Raw genomic sequence first — 26,637 nt, forward strand, 5'->3', positions numbered from 1 at the left:
TCATTAGCTGTTTTATGTATAGGCAGCTGTAATGTTAGTATAGTACATTAAAATGTTTTAAAATCTTTCATATTCAAGGACAAATTAGATTTTAGATACATGTGTATATTAGATAGTGTTAGATATAACATTACAAGATACTCTTTCTAAAATATAAAGGACAGAATACGCTGATGTTCCTCAAAATCATAAATTCCCAACTGGTTGTTGACTTCAGTCCAGAATTTTGAGCCTTTTTTGGCATCAAACTATTTATGTCAATAATTCTCAATCCTGGTTGTGTGTTAGAACCACTTAATTTTTTAATTAGCAATACCTGGACCCCAACCCAGTACAAATAAACCAGAATCTCTCGAGTCATCATTGGACACAGAGAAAATAAGACTAAACTACAGATTGTTTTTGTTTTTGTCAGAGTGGCAAAGTCCCACAGAATAGAGTACAAAGTGGGTATGATTGATTGATATCTTTACACCTAGGACAGGTGCAAATTGCATTAGCAGGGACTGTTATAAAAGCTTTAGACTTCATGCTGACAGCCGTCTGAGTGAGAAGAGACAGCGTCAATGGATCTGGCTGTGGCCCTGGTGCTCTGTCTCTGCTCTCTGCTTCTCCTCTCACTCTGGAAACAGAGCTCTGGGAGAGGGAAGCTCCCGCCGGGCCCCACTCCTCTCCCGATTCTTGGAAACATCCTACACTTAGATGTTAATGACATCAGCAAATCCTCAACAATGTAAGTAGGTTTTATGCTCCTCCAGTGGCTTGCAAACAGTAAGTAAATTAAGCCCAGTTATGACACTAGTGGGCTTCCCTGGGGTTTCCTAGGTGGTGCTAGTGGTAAAGAACCCGTCTGTCAATGCAGGAGACTTAAGAGACTCAGGTTTGATCCCTGGATTAGGAAGGTCCCCTGGAGGGACCCACTCCAGTGTTCTTGCCTGGAGAATCCCATGGACAGAGGAGCCTGGCAGGCTACAGTCCATAGGATTACAAAGAGTTGGACACAACTGAAGCAACTTAGCATGCATGCATGGTGGCTCAGACAGTAAAGAATCTGCCTACAATGTGGGAGACCAGGGTTTGATCCCATCCCTGAGTCAGGAAGATCCCCGAAGAAGGGAATGGCTACCCATTCCAGTATTCTTGTCAGGAGAATTCTATGGACCAAGGAGCTTGGCAGGCTATAGTCCATGGTGTCGCAAAGGGTTGGTCATGACTGACTAACACACCAGTCTATCCTAAAGGAAATCAGTCCTGAATATTCATTGGAAGGACTGATGCTGAAGCTGAAACTCCAATACTTTGGCCACCTGATGCGAAGAGCTGACTCATTGGAAAAGACCCTGACGCTGGGAAAGATTGAAGGCAGTAGGAGAAGGGGACAACAGAGGATGAGATGGGTTGGATGGCATCACCAACTTGATGGATATGAGTTTGAGCAAGCTCCGGGAGTTGCTGATGGGCAGGGAAGCCTGGCATGCTGCAGTCCTTGGGGTCACAGTCAGACATGACTGAGCGACTGAACTGAACTAACACACACACACACATGATACTAATACATATTTCTGGGGGCATATTGTCAAAATAGCTCCTTGTGTAGCAAATTAGTCCCTGTAAATACTGTTACTTCTCTTGCCTTTTCAGGCATGTCATTGTCATAAATAGAGGAACAAAGTAGAGTTTTGTGAGTAGAGAAATGTTTAGCTCTTTGTATGGTTGAAATAAAAGTGTCAGAAGCTGGGAGTATTGCTTCCCTTCTTTGTTTCATAGCCATTCGCTATGATTTAGGACAGAAGGTAAATGGTAAGTGAAGTGTTTTGTGATTCAAGATTTTCTTCCAGAAGTCATATACTATATAAGCTATGTGTTTCCTTCAGATGGGCAGGAAAGTAGGACTTTTCTGAAAAAGGGCATTGTGCCTGAGGTTAAGGAATTAGCTTGAAATCAGAACCAGCATGAGTGAATGAAAGAAAAAGTCATCAGTCAGGGCCCAGTTGGTGGCAGCAGCATTCATTTACATTCTGCAGGAAGCTGGTGTCTGTACCCTGTGAATGCTGCAGGCTGGAAGATGTTTTTCGTCCACGAGATGCTGTATGGCCTGGCACTGCCTCTATGATGCTTCTGTTCTTTCTGTTTTACTAATACCAGTGGATCTCAAACTGTGCTGGGCATTAGAGTTATCTGCACTTATTTTTAAAATACAGATTTCTAATATTCATCTTTGGGCTACAGAATCACAACTCTAATGACTGACCTGTGGTGATTCTGAAGCAGGCAGGTGGCTGTTGGTTTAAAGGTGGGCCTGGAGGGTTGATACATTGCCCAAGGATCAGAGATTGAGTAAGAAAGTTTTCAAATTTGAAGCTTCTAAATATAGCCATGGAACGCTGGAAATGAATTGAAATTCTCCACCTCAGTTTCCTTATTTATAAGTTGGGGTGAATAAACCTGCTGAAGATGCTGATATGTGGATTAATTATAATCTGTGTACCAGTTACTTGAGTCCCATCTATAAAGTGGAAACTGTAACAATTACTATAATACTTATGTATTCAGAAATATTTTAGGCTGTTTGTGGAAGAATAGAAATGTAAAAGTGTGATAATAATATATTCTGAGTCAGGTATTATATTTTATCAAGTTGTGACCTATTTTGTGATTACATGCATCTCCTTCCCCAGCTCTCAGAAGTCTATGGCCCTGTGTTCACTGTGTATTTCGGCATGAAGCCCGCTGTGGTGTTGTATGGATGTGAAGCAGTGAAGGAAACTCTGATCGATTTGGGAGAAGAGTTTTCTGGAAGAAGCAGTCTCCCGTTGCCTGAAAGAATTAATAAAGGACATGGTAGGTGTGCTTGTGTGTGTGTTCAGCATTGGCATTGGGGGTGGAGAGGGTAGATTAGAGGAATTTGAAGAACCTGGCAGCAGGTCTTGGTCTACCTGAAAGGCTGCCAACTGTAAGCTCACTCCTCCTTGCCTAGGGCCTCCCTCCTGTTAATAGTTTCTGAATCCTCTTTAGCAATGGCAAGAGATGGAAGGAGACCTGGCGCTTCTCCCTCATGACTCTGTGGAATTTCGGGATGGGGAAGAGGAGCATTGAGGACCGAGTTCAAGAAAAAGCCCGCTGCCTAGTGGAGGAGTTGAGAAAACCAATGGTGGGAGATGCTGTATTCTGTAAGCCTGACCCCCAAAGCCCCCTCTCTTCTCTTTTGACATCCTTGGAAACATTTCAGGAGAGGCCACGTCTTTCACATGGGTTGTAGTTGTCAGTCCTTCTGTGGAGGGGGAGAGTATGAAGAAGAGAGAGCCAAGGGAGCTTTTGTGTATCTGTGCTTGTCATATGTGTACTCCCATAATTGCACATGCAGTGTGGATATTGGTCATTTAATCATAATCCTGAACCTCTTTTCAAGTCAGAAGTCACAAGGAATGGTTTTGAATTATTTCCTGCATTAGATAACATTGTTTTTCCATAGCGTAAATGTGGTTGTCTATTTCAGAGCATTTCAGCAGGCAATATTTGTTAAGTGGACAGGGTGGGAATGACCTCATCATGCCCTTATGTAGTATGAAACTTGTGACTTGTATGTTACATAAGTGAACTATATTTATATAATAAGCCTCACAGACACATCTGAGGGCCCAGGCCTGTAGTTCTGACTAAGAGTAATACTATATATGGTTTTATTTTATTAGGCATATCTTAGTACAGTTCTTATCAATTTTGATTTCTCTGTGCAGACAGTACCATTTAAAAATCAGCTTTCATTTTTCTTGTTACTTAATGCTTAGTGTATTGATTTATATATACATTTATTTATAAATTTTGAATAAATACTTGCTGCATCATAATTCTGCAAAATACACAAATACTAAGCTAGAAAATGTTTGGTTTAACTAGACTTTAGCCTTATCAGTAACTGCTACCCTGTCTTCTCTGAATGAAATTTGGCTTTGCTTTCGGTTTGCTAAACATTGCCCCCTCTTTACTGGATTTTGGTAACAAATGTATGGTAATTATTTACTTCCCACTACTAGGTATAATGACCCATACAATGGTTATCACAAGGATTCTGATTTTCAGCTCATATTTCAAATTACTCTGTTTTAAAATTCTTCCTTCTATATTAAATGGAAAACTTGAATCAGATTTACTGTGAATCACATGTTGACAAAGAAATGCCCAAGACTTTCAAAATTACTATTTATCTGTCTAGCCAAAATAAAAGTTGTTTTAAACTTGTTGCTGCTGCTGCTGCTAAGTTGCTTCAGTCATGTCCAACTCTGTGCGACCCCATAGATGGCAGCCTACCAGGCTTCCCCGTCCCTGGGATTCTCCAGGCAAGAACACTGGAGTGGGTTGCCATTCTCTTCTCCAGTGCATGAAAGTGAAAAGTGAAAGTGAAGTCGTTCAGTCGTGTCTGACTCCTAGAGACCCCACGGACTGCAGCCTACCAGGTTCCTCTGTTCATGGGATTTTCCAAGCAAGAGTACTGGAGTAGGTTGTCGTTGCCTTCTCCGGTTTTAAATTTAGATCTCTGTAATTTTAAAAGGAACCAGGCTTAGAAGCTCCTTAAAGGAGCCTGGCATAGTTCCATGCCTTAACCATTTGTTCCCAACACTTTACAAAAATTTGTAGTAAAAAAACTAGGTAACATGAGATCTATGATCTTAACAAATTAAGTGTCCATTATAACTATGGATGGAGGTTTGTAACATTGTACAGGAGACAGTGACCAAAATCATACCAAAGGAAAAGAAATGCAAGAAGGCAAAGTGGTTGTTTGAGGAGGCTTTAAAAATAGCTGGGGAAAGAAAAGAAGTGAAAGTCTAGGGAGAAAGAGAAAGATATACCCAACTAAATGCAAAGTTCCAGAGAATAGCAAGGGGAGATAAAAAGGCCTTCTTGAATGAACAATGCAACGAAAGAGAGGAAAATAACAGAAGATCTCCTCAAGAAAATTGGAGATAACAAGGGAACATTTCATGCAAAGACGGGTACAATAAAGGACAGAAAAGGTAAGGACCTAAAAGAAGCAGAAGAGATTAAGAAGAGGTGGCAAGAATACACAGAACTGTACAAAAAAGGTCTTAATGACCTGAATAACCACAATGATGTGGTCACTTACCTAGAGCCAGACATCCTGGAGTGTGACGTCAAGTGGGCCTTAGGAAGCATTACTACAAAAAAAAGCTAATGGAAGTAATGGAATTCCAGCTAAGCTATTTAAAATCCTAAAAGATGATGCTGTTAAAGTGCTGCACTCAGTATATCAGTAAATTTGGAAATCTCAGCAGTGGCTACAGGATTGGCAAATGTCAGTTTTTACTCCAATCCCAAAGAAAGGTAATGCCAGAGAATGTTCAGACATCCATACAATTTCACATGCTAGCAAGGTGATGCACAAAATCCTTCAAGCTAGGCTTCAGCAGTATATGAGCTGAGAACTTCCAGATGTACAAGTTGGGTTTTGAAGAGGCAGAGGAAGGCAATCTGAAACAGATCAGATTGCCAACATTTTTTGGATCATGGAGAGAGAAGGGAGTTCCAGAAAAACATCTACTTCTTCTTTATTGACTACATTAAAGCCTTTGACTGTGTGGATCACAGCAAACTATGAAAAGTTCTTAAAGAGATGGTAATACCAGACCACCTTACTTGTCTCCTGAGAAATCTCTATACAGGTCAAGAAGCAATGATTAGAAGGAGACATGGAACATGGACTGTTAAAAATTGGTAAAGGAGTACAACAGAGCTGTATATTGTCACACTGCTTATTTAAAACTTCTGTGCAGTGTTTGGGTTTCCCTGGTGTGAATTGCCAGGCTGGAAAAATCACAATCTGGAACCAAGATTGCCAGGGTAAATATCAGCAGCCTCATATATGCAGATGATATCACTCTAGTGGCAGAAAGTGAATTTTTGTGTAGCTATTTGAAGGTGGAAGAAAGGGCAACTTTTTTGGCATGTGATGCTTTATTATTTCGAGAAAGGTAAAAACATAACTGAAGCACAAAAAGGATTTGCATAGTGTTTGGAGAAGGTGCTATGACTGATTGAACATGTGAAAAGTGGTTTGCAAAGTTTCATGTTGGAGATTTCTCACTAGACAATGCTTCCTGATCAGGTAGATCAACTGAAGTTGATAGTGATCAATTATTGAGAACAATCCAGGTGGGAGATAACCAACATACTCAAAATATCCAAATTAAGCATTGAAAAGCATCTGTACCAGCTTGGCTATGTTAATCACATGGATGATTTGGTTCCACATAAGTTATGGGAAAAAAACCTTGACCATATTTCCACATGCAACGCTCTACTTAAATGTAATAAAAACATTCATTTTTAAAACAAATTGTGATGAGTGATGAAAAGTGGATACTGTACAATAATGTGGAATGGAAGAGATCATGAAGCAAGCAAAATGAACCACCAACCACACCAAAGGCTTGTCTTCATGCAAAGAAGGTAATGTTATGTTTATGGTGGAACTCTATTATGAGCTCCTTCTGGAAAACCAAACTATTAATTCCCACAAGTACTGCTTCCAGTTAGAACTTGATGAAAAATGTCAGGACTTAGTCAACTGAAAATCTATAAATCTCCCATGTGGATAATGCAAAACCACATGTTTCTTTGATGATCAGGCAGAAACTGTTACAGCTTGGCTGGGAAGTTCTGATTCAGCCACTGTACTCACTGGACATTGCACCCTCAGGTATCAATTTATTTTGGGTTTTACAAAATTCTCTTAATGGAAAAATTTTCAGTTCCCTGGAAGACTGTAAAAGGCACCTGGAACATTTTACTCAAAACCAAAAAGTTTTAGGAAGGTGGAAGTATGAAGTTGTGTGAAAAATTGCAGAAGGTAGGGGAACAAACGGTGAATATGTTGTTCAATAAAGTTCTTGGTGAAAATGAAAGATGTCTTTTCTTTTTACTTCAACAAAGGAAATTTTTGGCCAAATGGATACTTTTTGTTTCTGTAAGTTTTACTCATTTAGATATTTTGTATAAGGGGAATTATGAATCCTTTGTCCTACGGTGATTGGCTTTTTTCACTGAGTACAGTTTGCTCAAGGTTCATCTATGTTGTATCATGTGGGAAGATTTGTTTCATTTTTATGGCTGAATACTATTCCAGTATATGTATTTACATGTTTTCTTTATTCATTAATCAATGGGGAATATTTAAGTTGTTTTACCTCAACTTTTAAGGTTATGGAAGTACAAATATCACTTTGAAAGTTTGAGTTAGTTCTTTTGAATAGAAACTCAGAAAGGGGATTGCTGGGTAATATGGCAATTCTAGTTTTAATTATTTGGGAAACCATCCTAGTGTTTTCCATAGGAGCTTCTGGTAGTAGTATTTTACCTCCCCACCCTCACCAACAGTTGTTATTTTCTTCTCCACTCCCTCCCTCTCGTTCTATCCCTTCATCCTTCTTTCCTTCTTTTTTTTTTTGGATAGTGCCTATTCTAACAGATAGAATTAAGTGATATCTCTCGCTTCTGATTTGCATTTTCTAATGTGGAGTGTAAACCTGGACAATTTTCCTACTATTTTGTAATGCAAGTGTCTGATTTGATCTTTGATGGCTGAGGCATCCATTTCAAAGGGGCATCCAAAGCTGATTGTCTCAGATAAACAGCCACAGGACTAGATAAAGAGCTGGTTGCCTCCCCCCACTGAGTTTCCTTTGTTTTAGAGATCTTGCTTGATTTCAGTGACTGACTTTTTGAGCTACGTTTTTTCCTTTTATCTTCCTGTGCTTTAAATTCCCACTTATATATATTAAGTTCACCAATAGTTGTACACCTTAAACTAATATATTGTAACTCAGCTATACTTCAGGTAAAAAAGAAAGTGAGCCCTTCACTGGGAATATGATTAACTTGATTTAAATGATGGGAAAAAATGAGAATTTATTAAAACATACTGTGAAATATAATATTTCCTGCCGTATTGAAGGGCAAGAAGTCACAGCCTTCAGCGATTTTGGGCCTCCAAATGTGAGGTCTCCCAAAAGGGAACACAATGCCTGTGATCCAACAGATGCCGCCACCCACCATGGTGATTGCTGAGGAGCTGGGACTGTGGTGGGGGAGGGGTGGATGCAGGAAGCAGCCATTTGCCACATCTGCCACCCCTGACAGTAACCCAGGAACTAGATAGCTAAAGGTACATATGAAAGGAATGAATTCAGTGAGCCCAGAGGCTTGCATCTTATGAACCACAATCTCTCTCATGTTAGCTTCACCTCTTCTGATTCTACTTGTGATTCTTTCAGCTGTTCATTAAGCAAAACATATTTTGAGGTCCCTAGTTATTCTCCTTTGTATATCAGTGCTTAATTTCCTACAGGCTTTCCAGACAGATGATATTCAGCACTCACAATTTTAGTTATTAAATGGTATTTTAAAATGACCTCTTTAAATTTTAATTTTCACCATTTTCTCTTCAAATTAACAGGCATCTTGGGTGAAAAGGGTACAAGAAAAGGCAGCAGAAGTGAATCGAATAATAAAAAACAACCCATTAATTAATTACCTACACTGAAATCTACTCATTTTAAGTTAAAAGTGAAATGTTGATTTTATGCTTGGTGAATATTTGTTGTTAAGGGGATTTGTAGATATGATATTGTTTAAAGTTTCTAAAACAACTTTCACATGTTATCTAAAACACCGGGTGTTTCATCTGTATACTTCAGTGGTCCAAAGGGATGCCCACCGCAATTGAAGGACTTTTAGGTCCTTCTAGAAAGGCTCCCATTGAAGAAGGAATTAATAGGGCCTGGACTCCATCTCAGGCCTGTCTGTGCTGATCATGCTCGGCCACCTCTCCAGTGGACTCTGAACTCTCTGCTTAGTGCCTGTGGGAACAACAATGGAAGGATAAGACCCCCTCCGGACAGGGGAACCTTGAAGATCATATCCAGGTTACTCATCACCTAAGAGAAAACAGACACTAATCACCCCTGCCTCCGGACACTATCTATCAGAATGTAAGCACAGGCTTATGGTTATTAACTATTTGGAATGTAACTGCGGGCTTATTGATTATTGACTGTTTGAACACATAACACATGAATGATGGGGTTATTGTAGTTGTATTTACCCTTCCTTTGTTTATGTAAGTCTCAAGGGAATTGGGGTGGTGGGTTTGGACACGTACACATGGGGTAGGTGGTGGGTTTGGACACGTACACATGGGGTATAAAAGATTTTCACAAATGCTGGACGGGGTCCTTGGCTAAGAGGAGACTCTGCCTTGGGCCCGCCAGTGTAATAAACTGCACTCCACTATCTGCATTGTCCTTCTGAGTGAGTTTGTTTCCCGGAAAGCATGGCTATAACACCATTACTCACAAGTCTTGTCATTCAGTCTCCACTGTTGACTAAAAAAACATAGTCACATCCTGAAAGTAGAGAGTTATTTTATTTGGTGGGAATGGTTAGGACTCTGAGTGTGGGAGACCACCTTTCCGTCTCTCTGAGAAAACTGCTCCAAGGAGGCAGGAGGGGGAGTCAGGCTATATGCAAGTTTGCAACAAAGGGAGCAAGCAGTCTGAACATCAAAGATCAGATATCAAGTTAAGGAATTTAGCACTCTGTGTATGAGAAGATGCAAGCCTCTGGGCTCACTGAATTCATTCCTTTGATATGCACCTCAGCTCTCTGGGGCTAAATCCAGTTTCCTTGTTCACCTGGAGGAATGCAGCCTCCTTAAGCTTCTTCTTGTCTTCCCCCAGCTCCTCAGCAGTCATCTCGGGGAGTGGCAGCACCTGTCAGAACTCAGTTTTGGGAGCCCTCATTCACATTTGGAGGCCAGAAATCACTAATGGCTATGACATTTCTTGTTTATTGTTATGGCAGGAGGTACTTTAATTTCACACCACTTAGTTGCTATTTAGGGCTTTTGCGGTGGTGGCTCATCGGTAAAGAATCCATCTGCAATGCAGGAGATGTGAGAGGTGCAGGTTCCATCCCTGGGTCAGGAAGGAGGTAATGGCAACCCACTCTAGTATTCTTGCCTGGAGAATCCCATGGACAGAGGAGGCTGGCAGGCTACAGTTCATGGGGTCACAAAGTGTCAGACACGACTGAAGTGACTTAGCGTACCCCCCCACACACAGTTGCTACTTAAGCACATGAGTTCACAGAAATATCTGCATTTAGTACAGAGGAGAATATCTCCTTCAAGGGGGAGAATTTTGCCAGGGGACAACTAGGACAGGAAGGAGAATTTGATGCTTCATTTGGCATCTTAACCTACAAGGTAATTGCTTTGGGAATGTCACATAAGTATATGTTCCTTGGTTCTTTGTCTCGTCACAACAAAAATTTGGAGTGACGGACATTAAAGCCCCTTGGCGGGTCACAGCTCTCGGAGGACAGACCGTGTTATAGCTCTCAGGTCTCAAACAGACCGTGTTATAGCTCTTAAATAAATCAGTGTTACAGCTCTATTTATTTAGATAATACCAGGAAAATCCATCTTTGAGGCATGAGGGCACATCGATCCAGAGAGGCGAAGAGAAGATTGCCCCATCGCGCAGGGGAGAGGGAGGGAGCAAAAAAGGAGAAGAGGGTTTTGGTTCCTCTTTTTATATGTTTCTCTGTCCCTGGGCCTGCCTTATGTAAATTGGGCCGACCAGGAGTGTTGTTGGTTTTACCTGAGGTTCTCACTCCAGTCCTCGGACCTTCCTTTGTTCTATTTTCGCGGGCTTTCCCTTCCAGGTCTTTTAGCCACCGCCATTTTGGACTCTTTTTCCCTATTCTAAGTACTTAACAGGAATGACAAAATGATTGTTTGTGTGTGTGTAAGAAACATAAACAAATATCACAGGTGTGCCCTGTGCTGACCTATGTTCTACCCTCTGCCTAAGGGACCTCACAGAAATCACTTAATTCCTCTGGTGCCCAGTTACTTTATCCATAAAATATTGGTTGTGTTTCATGGTTCTTTAGGATCCTTTCAGCCCTAAAATACTGATTTTATGTTTGAGTGTATGAGAGAGAAGTAGAAACATCAAGGACCGGCTCTGTGTTCTTTTCAGGTTGTTTAAATTTTCTTATGAACTACAAATGTAAATCATGGTATTTCATGTCATCCTATATATCATGATGGTAAAGAAGAATTGAGGTAAAAAATGAGAGAATTGAGATAAAAATGCATTTATGCTATAAACATGATATATGAGTATGCTGCTAAGTCACTTCAGTCGTGTCCGACTCTGTGAGACCCCATCCCTGGGATTCTCAAGACAAGAACACTGGCGTGGGTTGCCATTTCCTTCTCCAATGCATAAAAGTGAAAAGTGAAAGTGAGGTCCCTCAGTCATGTCTAACTCTTCGCGACCCCATGGACTGCAGCCTACCAGGCTCCTCCGTCCATGGGATTTTCCAGGTAAGAGTACTGGAGTGGGGTGCCATTGCCTTCTCCGGTATGAGTATAGGAAAAAACTATCATATTTGATCCATGGTCATAATTTTCTCCCTCAAATACATCTGTCAACATGTGTGTGTGTGTGTGTGTGTGTGTGTGTGCGTGTGTGTGTGTGTTAGTCACTCAGTCGTGCCTGACTCTATGTGACCCCATAGACTGTAGCCCACCAGGCTTCTCTGTCCATGGGATTCTTCAGACAAGAATACTGGAGTGGATTGCCATGCCCTCCTCCAGGGGATCTTCCAGACCCAGAGATTGAACTCAGGTCTCCTGCATTGCAAGCAGACTCCTTATCATCTGAGCCACAAGGGAAGACATACTCATATAAACATGATATATGACTATAGGAAAAAAATAATCATATTTGATCCAGGGTCATAATTTTCTCCCTCAAATACATCTCTCAACATATAAAATTATGTATTTGTGAAGTGAAAATTTCTCTCAATACAGAGGCTGTATTACATTAATATTTATACCACAGTTGTTAACTAGGGCTTGGCATATTAAATAAGTCTTCACTAAATGTTTTTTATTTAAGAAACTACTGTTTTCTCTTCTAGATCTGCAATACTTTCCCTGCTCTCCTAGATTGTTTCCCAGGGAGTCATAAGAGAGTACTTAAAAATGCTGCTCATTTACAAAAATTTTTTTTTGAGCAAACAAGGAAACACCAAGCATCCCTGGACATTAACAATCCTCGGGACTTTATTGATTGTTTTCTGATCAGAATGGAGCAGGTAGAATGTTAATGACAGTTCAGTTCTTTGATTGCTTGTGCATTTTGTGATTCATTGAATAGTTTTGAATTTACTAGGAATGTTTCAATGGTCAAGTAAGTAATGCCAACAAGCATTTTAAGTATCTATTGTGGGCATATATTGTATGCACTAAGCATTATGAAAGATACAGTATTTAACTTTAAAATAAGTGGAAAAATTGATCTTGCTTTTTGTATACTAGTAGTCATCCCAAGAAAAGTCAGAATGACACCTCAGGTGAAAAAGAAACAATTACAAACAAGGTATAAAATACAAATATCATAGTATAATGTGAAGATGGGCATGATCTCTGCACACACAGTTTGAGGGAATGAAAGAGAATGGCTTAATCTAACTGGACTTCTGCATGACAGGTGGTTGAAAATAAATTTAATATGTTTGTATGAAGGACAAGGAAAGGAATTTCAGATGCGTGAATAGTGTATGTAAAGGTGAAAGGTATATGATGGGAAAGAGTAGGTGAATGAAAGAGAGAAACCTTAATTGAGTGTAAAGTAAAATTGAAGAAGGAATTCATAGGGCCTGGACTCCATCTTAGGCCTGTTCGGCTGATCATGCTCAGCCACCTTTCCAATGGATTCTGAACTCTGTGTTTAGTGCCTTTGGAAACGACAACAGAAGGATAAGACCCACTCCGGACAGGGGAACCTTGAAGATTGTATCCAGGTTACTCCTCGCCTAAGGGAACACATACACTAATCACCCCTTCCTCCAGACAGGCCATAAATTTTCTGTACCTATCGGAGTGCAACCTCGGGCTTATTGATTAGTGGCTAATCGTTTAGCTGTCTAATCACTTGGCACATGAACGGTGGGGTTATTGGGATTGTATTTACCCTCCTTTGTTTATATAAGTCTCAAGGAATTTGGGGTGCTGGGTTCGGACACGTACACATGGGGTATAAAAGATTTTCACAAATGCTGGTCGGGTCCTTGGCTAAGAGGAGACTCTGCCTTGGGCCTGCCAGTGTAATAAACTGCACTCCACTATCTGCATTGTCCCTCTGAGTGAGTTTGTTTTCTGGAACGCGTGGCTACAACAAAATGAATTGTCATAGGTATGGAGTTTGAGGCTGGTATCTGAGACTCTGAACCCTGAACCATTAGTTGAAAAGACTGTTTTCCCCACATGAACCATCATGGCACCCTTGTCAAAAATCAGTTGACTCAATCAATGGAAGGGTTTATTTGTGTAATCTCAAATCTTTTCCAGTAGTCTATATGAAAACCTTATACCATAACACATTATTGATTCTCCTTAATTATTAGCATTGTATTATAGTTAGTTTTGAAATTGAGAAGTGTGAGTCCTCTAACTTTGTTGTTAATTTCTAAGAGTATTTTGGCTATTCTCAGTGCCCTGAATTTTCAGACGAATTATAGGATAAACTCATCAATTTTTGCCAGGAAGACAGTAGTGATTTTGGTAGGGATTATAGGAAATTTGTAGATCAGTTTGTGGAGTAATGTAATTTAAAAAAATAAAACATACCATACAATTAACCATTTAAAGTGTACAATTTAGTGGTATTTATTGCACTCACAATATTGTGTGATTACTTGCTCTCTCTAATTTCAAAACTTTTCCATCACTCTGCAGAAACATACCCTTCCATTAAACGATAACTAACACATCTTGTGTTAACCTGTTATCTGCTTTATACCTCTATGAATTTGTCTATTATGTATATAGCATATGAATGGTCTCATAGCGTTGTCACTTTTGTTTCTAGCTCTTTCACCTAGTATAGTATTTAGGAGGTTCATCTAAGTTGCATGTATCAGTTCTTTGTTATTTTCTTTTATGGTTGAATAATATTCCATTTTTGCACACGTTGTAATTTTTTTTAAATCCATTTATCTATTGGTGGACATCTGTGTTGTTTCTGTCTTTGAGTCTTATGAATAGTGTTACTGTAAACATTTGTGTACAAGTTTTTTGATGGACATTTTTTCATTTTTGTGGGGTGTATTTATAGGAGTAGAATTGATGGGATATGTGGTAATTTTATGTCTAATTTTGAGGAACTGCCAACCTTTTCCACAGTGACTACAGCAGTCATGTTCCCACGAGCAATGTACAGGGGTCCTGTTTACCCACATAGTGGCCAATATGTATTTTATAATTTTTTGTAATTATTAAAGCTGGCCTAGTTAACGTGAAGTGGTATCTTGTTGTGGCTTTGATTTGCATTTCCTTAATGAGCAATAATTTTAAACATATTTTTATGTGATTTCAGCATAGTATGTCTACCACTTTTATATTTTCTTTGGAGAAATGTCATTCGAGTCCTTTTGCCCTTTTTAAATTGGAGAGCTTGTTTTTGTTGTTGAACGTAAAAGTTGTTTATGTAGTTTCAGCATTAAACCCATATATTATATATATATAAAAATATGAAATGCAAATATTTTTTCCTGTCCCATAGGTGTTATTTTACATCTTTGATTATGTCGTTTGGTGTGTGTGTGTGTGTGCGCGTGCCCTTAGTTGTTCAGTTGTGTTTGACTCTTTGCAACCCCATGGACTATAGTCTTCCAGGCTCCTCTGTCCATGGAATTTTCCAGGCAAGGATACTGGAGTGGGTTGCCATTTCCTCCTACAAGGGATCTTCCTGACTCATAGATCAAATCCATGTTTCCTGCCTTGGCAGGCAGATTCTTTACCACTGAGCCACTTGGGAAGCGCCTCCCCCCCACCCCCACCCCCCACTCACTTACTTCATGGTAACCTCACATCAAAAATCTATGTATATAGACTTCATGGTAACCACACCAAAATTCTACAATAGGTACAAAAAAAGTGAAAGGAATAAAAACATAATGCTAAAGATAGTCATCAAATCACAAGGGCAAAGAAGAAATAAAGAATGGAACAATTGATTTTTGCATTGGTCTTATACCCTGGAACTGTGTTGAATTCATTTATTATCTTTAGTAAATTTTTTTTGTGGATTCTATATGTATATTGAATTATTTGGAAATAGTCATAGTTTTACTTCTTCCTATCCAAATTAGATGTCTTTTATTTATTTTTTCTCGCCTAATTGGTCTGGAAGTGAAGTGAAGTGAAAGTTGCTCAGTCATGTCCAACTCTTTGCAATCCCATGGACTGCATGTCCATGGAATTCTGCAGGCCAGAATACTGGAGTTGATAGCCGTTCACTTCTCCAGAGGATCTTCCCAACCCAAGGATCGAACCCAAAACTCCCTCATTGCAGGCAGATTCTTTACCAGCTGAGCTACCAGAGAAGCCCAATTGGTCTGGATAGTTCTTCTATTTCAATTAAATAATTTTTTACCTGTCAATTATACCGCAGTAAAACTTGGAAATTTTTTATGTATTTAATGTGTGTGTGTGTGCATGCTCAAGCACTTTAGTTGTGTACAGCTCTTTGGGATCCTATGGACTGTAGCCCACCAGGCTCCTCTGTCCATGGGATTCTCCAGGCAAGAATACTGGAGTGGGTTGCCATGCCCTCCTCAAGGGGATCTTCCAGACCCAGGGATTGAACCTGTGTCTCCTGCATTGCAGGCAGATTCTTTACCACTGAGCCACTGGAGAAGCCCATTTAATGTGTACAATATGTGGTTTTGATACATGTATGCTGGAGGCTGTGCTTATTAGTTGAATGGGATTTTGAGCTTGCTTCTCTGCCAGACTGGGCCATAAGATGTCCTCTGCAGTTCCTGGGTACTAGTGGCTAGGATTACTGGCAGGAAAAAATATTGTATTTTTGCTTGTTTTTCCTATGCTGTTGGTATCACATTGAATAAATCATTGCCCAGACCAATAGAAAGAAGCTTTCCCTTTATGCTTTCTTCTAGGTGTTTCATGGCTTTAGGTCTTATGTTTATGTCTTCAGTCCATTTTGAGGTGATGTTTTGTATGTGGTAAGATAATGTTTCAAATTCTTTTTTTTTTGCAGGTGGTGATCTAGTTTTCCTAGCACTATATTTTTGAGAGATTGTGCTTTCTGCATTATGTGTCTTGAGATCAGTTGATCATAAATTTGTCCATTTATTTCTGGGTTCTTTATTCTTTTACATTGGTCTGTGTAGCTGTTCTTATACTGTTTTGATTATTATAGCTTTGTAATATAGTTTGAAATCAGAGAGTACGATTCCTCCACCCTTGTTTTTTTTCTTGGTATTACAGTGGCTATTCAGGGTCCTTTGTTGTTCCATATGAATTTTATTTTTTTATTTTTTATTAGTTGAAGGCTAATTATTGTAATTATTTTACAGTATTAGTTATTTTACAGTATTGCAGTGGTTTTTGCCATACAGTGACATGAATCAGCCCTGGATTTACATGTGTTCCCCATCTTGAATCCCCCTCCCACCCCCCTCCCCATCCCATCCCTCTGGGTCATCCCAGTGCACCAGCCCCGAGCACTTGTCTCATGCATCCAACCTGGACTGCCAATCTGTTTCACACTTGATAATATACATGTTTTGATACTGTTCTCTCAGATCATCCCACCCTCACCTTCTCCCATACAGTCCAAAAAGTCTGTTCTATACATCTGTGTCTCTTTTTCTGTCTTGCATATAGGGATATCGTTACCATCTTTCTAAATTCCATATATATGCATTAGTATACTGTATTGGTATTTATCTTTCTGGCTTACTTCACTCTGTATAATGGGCTCCAGTTTCATCCATCTCATTAGAACTGATTCAAATGTATTCTTTTTAATGGCTGAGAAATATTCCATTGTGTATATGTACCACCACTTTCTTATCCATTCGTCTGCTGATGGGCATCTAGGTTGCTTCCATGTCCTGGCTATTATAAACAGTGCTGCAATGAACATTGGGGTACATGTGTCTCTTTCAATTCTGGTTTCCTCTGTGTGTATGCCCAGGAGTGGGATTGCTAGGTCATATGGCAGTTCTATTTCCAGTTTTTTAAGGAATCTGCACACTGTTCTCCATAGTGGCTGTACTAGTTTGCATTCCCACCAACAGTGTAAGAGGGTTCCCTTTTCTCCACACCTTCTCCAGCATTTATTGCTTGTAGACTTTTGGATAGCAGCCATCCTGACTGGCGTGTAATGGTACCTCATTGTGGTTTTGATTTGCATTTCTCTGATAATGAGTGATGCTGAGCATCTTTCCATGTGTTTGTTAGCCATCTGTATGTCTTCTTTGGAGAAATGTCTGTTTAGATCTTTGGCCCATTTTTTGATTGGGTCATTTATTTTTCTGGAATTGAGCTGCAGGAGTTGCTTGTACCATATGAATTTAAAAAATTTTTTTAATTATTGACTTTTGGCTGCTCTGGGTCTTCATTCCTCTGCAGGCTTTCTCTAGCTGTGACAAGTAGGAGCTATGCTGTAGTTGTGGTGCATGGACTTCTCACTGTGGTGGCTTTTCTTGTTGCAGAGCATAGGCTCTAATAGTTGTGCATGGGCTCAGTAGTTTTGGCAAATGGGCTTAGTTGCCTCATGGCATGTGGGATCTTCCTGGGCCAGAGACTGAACCCATGTCCACTGCATTGATAGGCAGATTCTTAACTACTGGACCACCAGGGAAATCCTTGCATATTAATTTTAATTTTTTTTCTATTTCTGTGAAAATTTCTATTTTGATACACATTTCATGGAATCTGTAGATTGCTTTTGGTAATATAGACATTTTAACAATATTAATTCTTCTTATTCACATACATGGGATATCTTTCATTAATTGATCCTCTTCATTTTCTTTTTTATAGTTTCCAGTGTACAGATCTTTCACCTCCTTGGTTAAATTTATTTTAAGTATTTTATTCATTTTGTTTCTATTTCTTGAAGTTCTGTCAGTTTTGCCTCACATATTTAAATACTCTGATGCACTTGAAAATAACAGTATTCCACTTTACAGTTTATGTCTCTTGTAATAAAAAAATAATTATACTTCTTCCTTTCCATCCTTTGTATCATTGTTGTGGTTCATTCCACTTAATATATAAGCATATGTATAATTACAGATATGTTCATAACCATTACATAATCAAATGCACTCTTACTATTTTCTGCCAATTTTTATCTGTTAGAGCAATAAAGTAAATAAGCAAAACTTTTTATTTTACTGTCACTCATTCTTTCTTTATAACCCTTTCTTTATGTAGATGTGTTTCTGACCTATATGATTTTCCTTCTCTCTAAAGATTTTTAAAACATTCTTTGCAAGGCAATTCAACTGGCAACAAATTCCCACAATTTTGTTTGCTTATTTGCTCAGAAAGTCTTCATTTCTCCTTCACTTTTTAAGGAAATTTTGAAGGGTACAGAATTTAGATGGTTGGTTTGACCATCTGTATGTATTCTTTGGAGAAATATCTGTTTAGGTCTTCTGCCTGTTTTTCAACTGGGCTGTTTGTTTTTGTGTTGTTGAGTTGTATGAGCCGTTCGTATATTTTGAAAATTAAGCACTGGTTGATCACATCAATTGCAAATACTTTTCTCCCATTCTGTAGGTTGTCTTTTTGTTTTGTTTATGGTTTCCTTTGCTGTGCAAAAGCTTACTAGTTTGATTCAGTTCAGTTCAGTTCAGTCGCTCAGTCGAGGTCCTGTTTATTTTTGTTTTTATTTGTATTGTCTGGGAGACTGACCTAAGAAAACATTGGTATGATTTATGTACCAGACACATTTATTTAAGCATACGCCTGGATGCTGCAAGTGTTTAATCTCCAGGGTACAAAAATAATTGCTCAGACCCTTTGTGCATGGCCAGTAGTTACTTCAGCAGACGGACTGATTCCTAGAACTTCCTCTCTGCCTTTTGTGTGACATTACTCTAGAAATGCCATCCTCACAATACTGAGTGTCCAGATCTATGACAAGGTAAGTAATTTGTTTATTTAGGTTTTCTTTAATTGTTTTGTGTAATAATGATAGGCTGTGTACACATAACCACTGTATCTGCAAATCAAATTCAAGAAATGGAAACACTAATATTGTCTGATGAGAGGACTGCTTTTCTTACTGACTTGAGTAATTTTGAACTGAGAATCTGAAAGCTTGTGTGATGCCAGTGTTCCTGAGGGAAATTAATGTCAGATGAGTGTATACTCCTCGGTTCTGTGTCATCGCAACAAAGATTTGGAGTGACAGACATTAAAGCCCTCGGCATGTCACAGCTCTCGGGTCTTGGACAGACTGTGTTATAGCTCTCAAGTCTCGAACGGACCGTGTTATACCTCTTAGACAAATCAGTGTTACAGCTCCGTGTTACAGCTCTATTTTATTTAGATAGTAACAGGAATATCCATTCTCAAGGCGTGAGGGCCTGTTGACCCAAAGATGCGAGGAGAAGTGTGCCCCAGTGCGTGGGGTAGAGAGAGAGAGAGAGAGAGAGAGAGAGAGAGAGAGAGCCCTCCAGCCCTTTGGCTCCTCTTTTTATGTTTTTTCTCCCCATGGGCCTGCCCTATATAAATTGGGTTAGCCAGGAGTGTTGTTTGTTCTACCTGAGGTCCTCACTCTGGTCCTCAGACCTTCTTTTGTTCTATTTTTGTGGGCTTTTCTCTTCCTTATCTTTTAGCCACCGCCATTCTGGACCCCTTTTCCCTATTTTAACTACCTAACATTAACAAGAGCACACACTCAGTGAGTTTAGTCTGTCTTAATTGTATTTATTATATAATAATAGACATGGCACTGGGGCCCTGGAGATTATAAATGCATCATAAAATTAATGCTAGTCTAGGGACATGTTTACAAAATATACTTTTTTGCATGTTAATGATCCCTTCTACTTAGTATTTAAAACTACCTGCTTGTTATGTAGTCTGTGTCACATCATAGCATCAATCCTAAAACAGCATTACTTGTCCTTTTCGATTGCTGTCTGTCTCCTTATTTATGAGAGACAGTCACTTAGTTTGTCAGCTTTGGCATTGCATTACTCCTTCCCTTCCCTTTTCCCCTTGGGCAGAGAAAGCCTCAACTTTCTGTTTTTATGATTGTAGTGTAACTTAAAGCTGTATATTCTTTTTATTCCTACGTTTGTTTCTTAGGTCAAGCTGCTAATTGCATTGCATGTGGAATACAACCACGATGGTCCTGTATTGTCTTTGTGAATCCATCCTCTTTATTATAATTTACATATAGTTCATTTCAGGTTGTGCTGCCGTATTAGCTTTGTACTATTTCAACTTCATCGTGAATATACAGACAGTATTGAGTTCATGTACATTTTTAACAAAGAAGAGAATTATGAAATCTTGATTCAGGCTTATAACATCTTTCATGTTATGGCCCTAATTTATCTATTTCTACTAATTAAGATTTGTTCATCTATAAATAAGAGAAAACCTATTAATAAATGCTTTAATGAATAGAGGCTATATTTATCTCATGTACAAAGAATCTTCTGTCAGTGTAAGAATAGTACAGTAGCCCTGAAACATCAGGGATTCAAATACCTTCCATTTTTATTTACTTATGCTGAGTATATAGAGCTCATGTGCATGCGTGCTAAGTCTCTTCAGTTGTGTTTGACTCTTTGTGACCCTTTGGACTGTAGCCTGCCAGGATCACTCATTATTAAAACTTCTTGTCCGAAAATGATGTTGGGGTATTCTAACAACTCCTTCAGATATTTGTTTTGGGTAGGAAGAAGGGCATAGAGGAAGCAATTCCAATAGCCTTCTGCTTGTATCTCACTGGTGAAAACCGTGTTGTTTGTTGTTGTTGTTTAGTCACTAAGTTGTGTCTGACTCTTTTGTGACCCCATGGGCGGTAGTCCGCCAGACTCCTCTGTCCATGAAATTTCCCAGGCAAGAATCCTGGAGCAGGTTGCCATTTCCTACTCCAGGGGATCTTCCCAACCAGGGGTCGAGCCCACGTCTCCTGCATTGGCAAGTGGATTCCTTACCACTGAGCCACCAGGGAAGCCCACTGCTTGGCTCACCTAAATGCAAAAGAGGCTGATGAATGGAACTTTTAGGCAAGTGAGGAATAAGTTAGGAGAAACTGATGTTTGAGTCAGCTGATCTATAATCTCTTGCTATATTCTACAGTAGATTTTTTTCTAAAATTGCACCTTGCAGTGTGTGTGTGTGTGTGTGTGTGTGTGTGTGTATGACTTCCCAGGTGGCACTAGTGGTAAAGAACCCATCTGCCAATACAGGAGATGTAAGAAACGTAGGTTCGATCCCTGGGTTGGGAAAAACCCCTGAAGCAGCGCACAGCAATCCACTCCAGTATTCTTGCCTGGAAAATCCCATGGACAGAGGATCCTGGCGGGCTACAGTCCCTAGGGTCACAAAGAGTCAGACATGGCTGAAGCAACTTAGCACACACACAGACAGACAGACACATATAAAATAGGCTTAACTTTAAAATAATGTGAGTTATTTTGGATTACCTGTAATTCTGAAAAGTTAGTCTGTCAAATAATTGTATCAAATCATTCCTAGGAAAAGCACAATCAACAATTGGACTTTACATTTGGAAGCTTGACAGCTACTATATTTGATTTGTTTGGAGCTGGGATAGAGTCAATAAGCACTACCCTGGGATGTGGGCTCCTCCTGCTGCTGAAGCACCCAGAGGTCATAGGGATCATAATATGGTGGTCAGGGTGATTTCAGAAGAGATACTGGAAAGAAACTGGGAGTGCTTTCCGTCTTGTTACTCTTAGAGAATTACTTAAGTCTCTGTTTGAGCAGCTTAATGTTTTCAGATTTAATGAAGGGGTCTTTCATTAAATAATAAGAGAACATCTTTGCATAACCTGAGAGGTTGAAGACACGGTGTATAGCAGCTAAATAAACATAGCAGCATCTGGATTTCATGAGAGGTCATTTCATTTCATGGCCTGAGACTTCATATTGATTTTATTATAGAAGGGCCACTTACACATCTGCTCGTTCTGAAAATGCCGTGTTCTAAAGCCAGAGGAGGGAAAATGGAACCTCTCCTTATTGAAGTCTGAGGGGAAATTCTAAAACTTAATGAGGTAGCTTGAGATAATATCCACATTCTGGGAATGATGAGTGAGTGAAAGTCACTTAGTTGTGTCTGATACTTTGTGATCCTATGTACTGTAGCCCTCTAGACTCTTCTGTCCACGGAATTCTCCAGGCAAGAATACTGGAGTGGGTTGCCATTCCATTCTCCAAGGGATCTTCCTGACCCAGGAATTGAACCTCGGTCTCTTGCACTGCAGGCAAATTCTTTACTGTCTGAGACACCAGGGAGGCCCACATTCTGGGAAGTGCTCTAAGCATATAGAGTCACAAGAAATTGTACCTTTTAGGCTTAAGATGCCTATAAAGGTATTTTTTTTAAAGTCCAGAAGTCTGTTTCTATAAAAATGATGCTTGCCAAAATAAGAAGTTTGAGGGTCAAAAATTTTATATTTTACAAAGTACTTTTTTTTTTAAAAAATTTACCTTGTAAGAGTTTATGATTGTGCATGGTGGGTTAGAAAAGACATTATCTTGTCCTGTTTCACCATCCCATTAAAAACTTATTACAAATAAGACTAAGAGTTTTGAAGTTGAACAAGAAGAGGTCAGGAAATAGCCAGCAAAACTTCAGCATATTTCTGAAGCACAGAGAACATACTGAGGAGTAATAATGACCTCAGTAGGGAAGATGAAGTTGCATCCTAAATGTAGAAAGGAAAAGGTACCTAATCAAAGTTAATATGTATCCCTCAGTTTAGTTCAGTTCAGTTCAGTTGCTCAGTAGTGTCTGACTCTTTGTGACCCCATGAATCGCAGCACGCCAGGCCTCCCTGTCCATCACCAACTCCCAGAGTCTACCCAAACCCATGTCCATCGAGTTGGTGATGCCATCGAGCCATCTCATCCTCTGTCTTCCCCTTCTCCCCCTGCCCCCAATCCTTCCCAGCACTAGGGTCTTTTCCAATGAGTCAACTCTTCACATGAGGTGGCCAAAGTATTGGAGTTTCAGCTTCAACATCAGTACTTCCAATGAACACCCAGGATTGATCTCCATCAGGATGGACTGGTTGGATCTTCTTGCAGTCCAAGGGACTCTCAAGAGTCTTCTCCAACACCACAGTTCAAAAGCATCAATTCTTCGGCACTCAGCTTTCTTCACTGTCCAACTCTCGCATCCATACACGACTACTGGAAAAACCACAGACTTGACTAGATGGACCTTAGTTGGCAAAGTAATGTCTCTGCTTTTTAATATGCTTTCTAGGTTGGTCATAACTTTCCTTCCAAGGAGTAAGTGTCTTTTAATTTCATGGCTGCAGTCACCATCTGCAGTGATTTTGGAGCCCCCCAAAATAAAGTCTGACACTGTTTCCACTGTTTCCACATCTATTTCCCATGAAGTGATGGGACCAGATGCCATGATCTTAGTTTCCTAAATGTTGAGCTTTAAGTCAACTTTTTCACTCTCCTCTTTCACTTTCATCAAGAGGCTTTTTAGTTCCTCTTCACTATCTGCCATAAGGGTGGCATCATCTGCATATCTGAGGCTATTGATATTTCTCCAGGCAATCTTGATTCCAGCTTGTGCTTCTTCCAGCCCAGCGTTTCTCATGATGTACTCCGCATATAAGTTAAATAAGCAGGGTGACAATATACAGCCTTGAGGTACTCCTTTTCCTATTTGGAACCAGTCTGTTGTTTCATGTCCAGTTCTAACTGTTGCTTCCTGACCTGCATACAGGTTTCTTAAGAGGCAGGTCAGATGGTCTGGTATTCCCATCTTTTTCAGAATTTTCCACAGTTTATTGTGATTCACACAGTCAAAGGCTTTGGCATAGTCAATAAAGCAGAAATAGATGTTTTTCTGAAACTCTCTTGCTTTTTTGATGATCCAGCAGATGTTGGCAATTGGATCTCTGGTTCCTCTGCCTTTTCTAAAACCAGCTTGAACATCTGGAAGTTCACAGTTCACGTATTGCTGAAGCCTTGCTTCAGCACGTCTGAGGTCAGGGGCAGTGGCCGAGAGGAGCTACCCCACTTTCAAGGTCAGGAGGGGCGGCCATGAGGAGATACCCCTTGTCAGAGGTAAGGAGCAGCAGCTGCAGTTTGCTGGAGCAGCTGTAAAGAGATACCCCACTTCCAAGGTAAAAGAAACCCAAGTAAGATGGTAGGTGTTGTGAGAGGGCATCAGAGGGCAGACACACTGAAACCATAATCACAAAAATCTAGCCAATTTGATCACAGGACCACAGTCTTGTGTAACTCAATGAAATGAAGCCATGCCCCGTGTGGGGCCACCCAAGACAGACGGGTCATGGTGGAGAGGTCTGACAGAATGTGGTCCACTGGAGAAGGGAAGGCAAACCACTTCAGTATTCTTGCCTTGAGAATCCCATAAACAGTATGAAAAGGCAAAAAGATAGGACACTGAAAGATGAACTCCCCAGGTCAGTAGGTGCCCAATATGCTACTGGAGATCAGTGGAGAAATAACTCCAGAAAGAATGTCAGGAAGGAGCCAAAGCAAAAACAATACTCAGTTGTGAATATGACTGGTGATAGAAGCAAGGTCTGATGCTGTAAAAAGCAATAGGAACCTGGAATGTTAGGGCCATGAACCAAGGCAAATTGGAAGTGGTCCAACAGGAGATGGCAAAAGTGAACGTCGACATTCTAGGAATCATCGAACTAAGATGGACTGGAATGGGTGAATTTAACTCAGATATGTATCCCTATAACCCCATAAAGTTCAGTATTTAGAAGTACCAAGTGTCAAAGAGGGTAGAAGGAAAAAGAGACTGAAAAAAGTAGCTGTCTCTGCCTCGTCCCCTTGACAAATCCTTTTATCACGTAACATTTTCTCCAGTGGGATGAGAGAGGCTTTTTCTTCAGAGAAACTGAAACCAACAGACTCTATACTCAGGGACACTGGGCAGAAAAAGAAGAAAATAGTGAGGTGCACAGATGAGAGGCAAGGTTAGGGAAGAATCTACTTCTTGAATTCAGAGACTTTTAGTTCCTTTCTTGTAGTTCCCAAAATGCAGGGAGTTTCTGTTTGTCTTATTATGTATACTAATAAAGAGGTATATATAGATGTATCTTAAGCCTAGTTCACAGGAGAGTTGAATGTATCTATATTATAGCAGTTATCTCTATGTTTAGGTGAATTTCTGAACTATAACTGATGTTTATCATGTTGTTGGAGCACCTTCATAATACCTCACATGTCCTTCAATTTGTATGCAAATGTGGTGTGCACTTTTCTTTCTCCATCATTCTTACTTATCTGTTACCAGCTAAGGTCCAGGAAGAGATTGACCATGCACTTGGCAGACACCGGAGCCCCTGCATGGAGGACAGGAGCCACATGCCCTACATAGATGTTGTAGTCCATGAAATCCAGAGATGTGTTGATCTGGTCCCCACCAGTCTGCCCCATGTGGTGACCCGTGACATTAAATTCAGAAATTACCTCACCTTCAAGGTAAGATTGCTTGTGTGCTAGGTTGCTTCAGTCGTGTCTGACTCTGCGACTCCATGGGCTGTAGCTTGCCAGGTTCCTCTCTCCATGCGACTCTCTAGGCAAGAATGCTGGAATGGGTTGCCATTCCCTTCTCCAGGGGATCTTCCTGACCCAGGGATCGAACCCACATCTGCTATGTCTCCTGCATTTGCAGCCGGGTTCTTTACCATTAGCGCCACCTGGTAAGATTGGTTCCTCTTATACTGACCTCAGTAGTCTTGAAGTTCCCATTTATACAGTATGAGTGCAGTCCTCTATGAACACAAAAATCCTGTGTGTGGTGGCTTGATGGAAGATGTGTTTCTAGTTTAGTCTGTAAAGCTTTATAACAGGCTCTGGCAGCTGACAGTGCAAGTGTTCCAAGTTTGTTCTGCCTCTTTTGTATTGTTTGTCTCATCTTAGCTGTTTATTTTTCCAAATGTTATCAGTTTTTACTTGATATTTGTTAGTATGAATGTCAGTCAATTTACCAAAACACTCTGCTTGGATTTTTATCTGGGTGACATTAGATCAATTTGAAAAGACTTAACATCATGACACATCGAGTCTTTCAATTAATGGGCATGGTATATAGTCCTTGGTTTGGGGGGGCTTTCTTTAATTTTCTCAATAATATCTTTTTCAGTAAATTGGCTTGCAAAACTTTTTTGCAAGATGCTGAATACTGTTATAAGTTTTAAATAATGACTATCATTTTATTATCTGGAATACAGAAGTATAATTAATTTTATCATTTGGATGATCTTATATATAGCAGCATTGCTAAATTTAAAAAAAATTACTAATAATTAATTGCAGTTTCTATATACATTGTCATACTATCTGGGTAAATCTCTTTGTTTCATCCTTCATCATTTCTGATCTCTTGCAGGGTGAATATTAACATAAACTATTAAGCATGATGTTTTATATACATTTTGTTAGAATTTTAAAGTCAGTTTCAGTTCAGTTCAGTTCAGTCACTCAGTCATGTCTGACTC

The 26,637-nt window shown here is 39.8% G+C and overlaps 1 pseudogene; it reads left to right on the top strand.

Annotated features, from left to right (window-relative positions):
• Window positions 1-566: 566 nt before the first annotated feature.
• Window positions 567-26,637, top strand: part of LOC122709362 — a 31,654-nt pseudogene continuing 5,583 nt past the window's right edge.

Source organism: Cervus elaphus, chromosome 15 (assembly GCF_910594005.1).
Source record: "Cervus elaphus chromosome 15, mCerEla1.1, whole genome shotgun sequence".
Taxonomy (NCBI): Eukaryota; Metazoa; Chordata; class Mammalia; order Artiodactyla; family Cervidae; genus Cervus; species Cervus elaphus.